The sequence below is a fragment of the Monoraphidium neglectum genome (genome assembly GCF_000611645.1).
Source record: "Monoraphidium neglectum strain SAG 48.87 unplaced genomic scaffold scaffold01885, whole genome shotgun sequence".
Lineage (NCBI taxonomy): Eukaryota > Viridiplantae > Chlorophyta > Chlorophyceae > Sphaeropleales > Selenastraceae > Monoraphidium > Monoraphidium neglectum.
This window is the reverse complement of record NW_014011743.1, coordinates 7,572-11,268: the sequence shown is the minus strand read 5'-3', so window position 1 is coordinate 11,268 and position 3,697 is coordinate 7,572.

Below are 3,697 nucleotides of genomic sequence, written 5' to 3'. Positions count from 1 at the left end.
CGCCCTCGTTTTCCCCACTCACGCGCATGCATCCGCCAGGTGATGGCCTCCCTGTCCGCCTACCTCAAAGCGAGGGGCGGCGGGCCGCCCGAGGGCTGGTCGGTGAAGCTCACCATCCGCTCGGACGGCGGCGTCATCAAGACGTTCGTGTCGCCAGAGGGCGCCAGGTTCAGGGGCCTGCTAGCGGTGGCGCGCCACCTGGGGCTGGTGGAAGGTGCGCAGGCGCGGAGGCGGCGCGTGTGGGGCCCGCGGGCGCGGCGTCGGGGCGCGGCGGGGCGGTCTGGGTGCACGCAACGCGCCGGGCAGCTTAGGGAGGAGTCAGGGGGCCAACATGCGGGGCTGGGCGTGCCAATCAGAGTGGGATCAAGGGCGTACGGGACATGACCGTCGGGTGTTTGAAGTGCATTGAGAGCTTTTGCATCGGTCTGCAAACGTGCGCCTGCCACCCCTCAAATCACCATCCTGTTGCGGGGCCCTCACAGCCGCAAACAAGCGGGCACCCGCCAGCGATCCGGCCGTACCGGGGGCCGCCGGTGGGGCGCAGCCCGTCGCCAAGCGAGCCCGTGGCGCAGCGATGCCCGCGGCCGCGGAACCGCCGGAGCTGGCGCGGCTCCGCCGGGAGGCGCTGGCCCCGCTGGACGCGCAAGCAGCAGCACTGAGCGGGCAGGTGCCGCGCAAGCAGGCGCGGCGGCGGCGCGCGGCCGCCGGGCGGGTGGCAGAGAGGGAGCGGGTGCGGGCAGTTGGCGACGCGCTTGCAGGTGCGCATGGCGGGGTGGGGCGCGTATAGGATCCACAGGTGGTTGCCGTTTCAGGCCAACGGGACTCAGCACACGTCCCAGCCTGCGTGAACGCGTGCCTGTGGGGTGGGGGGTGCCAATGGGAGTTTTGGGCGCGGCTGCGGCGGCCTGTCTTTGATGGTTCGGCTGAAGCCCCTCACAGCAGTGAGCCCTTCTCAATTCCCATGGTCCCCCGGCAGCCCCTTCTCAAAAGCTCAACCCCACCCCACCGCGCGACCCACTCACGCCAGACGCCCTCGTTGGGTACTACGAAGACGCGGCTCGCGGCCTGGCAGCGGCTGCAGGTGATCAAGGCGGCGCCACCAACGTGGCGCTGCTCGAAGAAAACGCGCGACTGCGGGCTGTGGGCGCGCGGCAGCGGGCCGAGCTGTCAGCGCTGAGGGCCGAGCTGGCCGCGGCGCGCGGGCAGCTTGCTGCGGCGCGCGCCGAAGCGCTCGCGCTGCACGCGACGGCGGGCCAGGCGGGGGGCGCAGCCGCCGCTACCGCTTGGGCGGTGCTTGCACGGGACGATGGCTGCAGCGTTGCAAGGGGCGCGGCGGCCCAAGCCGGCGCCCAGCAAAGGCCGCGGGTCCCATGGAGGGTGGGGAGGCGTGGCCCGCAGCAGCCGTTGCCTTTGGACAGCGCTAACGAGGACGCCGCTCGGGAGGAGGCTGCAGCAGCAGCCGCACCCGCGGCAGAGGCGGCCAGCGCGTTGCCGCCGGCAGCGCCAGCGCCAAACGGGGGCCGTCAACGGGAGCCAGAGGGCGCCGGCCTCCTGCAGGGGAAGGGGCTGCGCCCTGCAGGCGCTGGGAGCAGCGCGGCTCCTGAATCCAAGCTGCATGGGGCCGCAAGCAACGCCGCCGCGGCCCCACTCCCCAGCGGCCTCGCGGCTGCGGTGCCGCGACGCGCGACCGAGCCTGGGCCGAAGAGAGGGGCCCTCGGCGCAGCAGCGGCGGGCGCCGGCGGCGCTATTGCGGCGGAGCAGGCGACTCAGCACGGTGGGGTAGATGAGCCAGACGAGCCAGACCAGCGTGGCGCTGCTGGTGCCGGGAGCGCTGTGGGGTGCACGGTGCTGTTGAAGGAGGCAGAACCGACGTCAGCAGGAGTTGACAGCGCGGCAAAGCCCCCTCCGGTTGGCGGCAGCGGCAGCCCCAGGGCGGCCGCGCCCGGCGCCCTGCAAGCGCTACTTCACGCCGCGGTGCTGCCGGTGCCGCCGCAGGCGCCGGCGGGCGCGCAGGCTCAGCCGAACCGGGCCTTGGTGGGCGCTGCTGCTGAGGGTGGTTCCCCCGCTGCGGTCCTCGGCCACCTGCCAACTGAGGCCTTTGCGTTTGCCAAAGTCCTGGCGCCTGCACCGTCAGCAACGCCAGCACCAGCCCCATCAGCGCCGCTGGCGCCCCAGCGGGTCCAGCAGGGGCAGCAGCAACAGAGGCTGCGGTCCGAGCAGGGGCACCACCAGCAGGAGTCGCAGCAGGGCCAACAGAAGGGGCAGCAGGTGCGGCACCAGCTTGGGGCGCAGCACGAGCAACAGCAAGAACAGCAGAGGCAACAGGGGCAGCAGCAGCCAGATGGCCCAAGAAAGGAAATGCAGGTATCCAACGGCGTCGCAATAGCCGGCAGTTGCACCACCACATCGCCGCCAGATGCCAGTGTCCCTTCGTCAACACAGGCAGCTGCAGACGGGCTTGCGGCGGCAGCAGGCCCGGCTGCAGCAATGTTTGCAGCTGAGATGGACCCTTGGGACGAGTATTGCCGCTACTTGATGCCACTAGACCCGCAAGCTGCGCAAGAGCCCCTGCTTGAGCGATCCCAAGGGCCAAGCCCTCGGGCAAGTGCACCCCTACCCCCTCTGCCGCCCCGCCCGCGGGCCCCCGTGCCGCGCCGCCCAGCTGCGGCGCCGCCCGCACCGCAGGCGCCGCCTGCAAGGTGCCCGGGCGGCACGCCGCGCCCCGCACCGCGTGGCGCGGCGCAAGGGCCCGAGGCGACTGGGGCACCGCCCGGTTCGGGAGGCGCCGGCAGCCCCATCGAGGTAAGCCGCACCGGTGTGTCCATCAGCGACAGCTTCCTATCTCCCTTGCTGCCCCATGTGGTCGGCGTCCTCCTGCACACGCCCACCCACGCGACCACCGCGCCCGACGGCGCGGGCGACGCGGGAGGCGCAGCTGACGCGGCCGCCGCCAGCCCTTGCACTGTCGAGGGCGGCGCTGCGACACCACGCGGCGTCCGCGGCGCGATGGAGGTCGGCCTGCCATTTGGAGGATTTGAGTCGCCCGTGCCGGAAAGCGGCCGGGACGCTGACGGTCGGCAGTCAGGAGAAGGGCAGGGGGAGCCTCTGCTTGTGGAAGAGCAGGGGCAGCAGCGGCAGCAGGGACAGCAGCGGCAGCAAGATTGGCGGGAGCAGGGGGAGGGAGATGGCGGGGGCCTGCCCCTCACGCCAGGCGGGCCATCTGCTCAAGCTGGCCCCAGCCCACACCACAGCGTGGGCGCCGCCATGCAGCCGCGGCGGCAGCGCCAGGAGCGTGACGGGGAGAAGCGATCAGGGTCGCCGCACGGGCGAGCGGCGGGCCAGGAGATGGCGGCGGCCGGCGCAGCAGCCTCACATCTGGGGTCGGCCAGCGGCAGCGACGACGAGGAGGACGGCAGCGCGGACGGCCCTGTTCCGCAGCGTGCGGCCCCGCCCGTGCAGCGGCGGCAGCGCTCGCGCTCGCTGGTGCTCGAACTGTTCGGGCCTGCGGCCGCCGGCGCAGAGCGCTCGCCGCACAGCGGCTCCTTTGACTGGCAGGACGGGGCCTCTGCGAGCCCCAGCGGTCTTGGTGTTGGTCTGGGTGGCGCGGGCAGCAACAGCGACGGCGCCGACGGCGGCAGCGGCGGCGCGGGCGGCGGCGCGAGCGGCGGCGGCGGCGGCGGCGGCGGCGGCAGCAGCG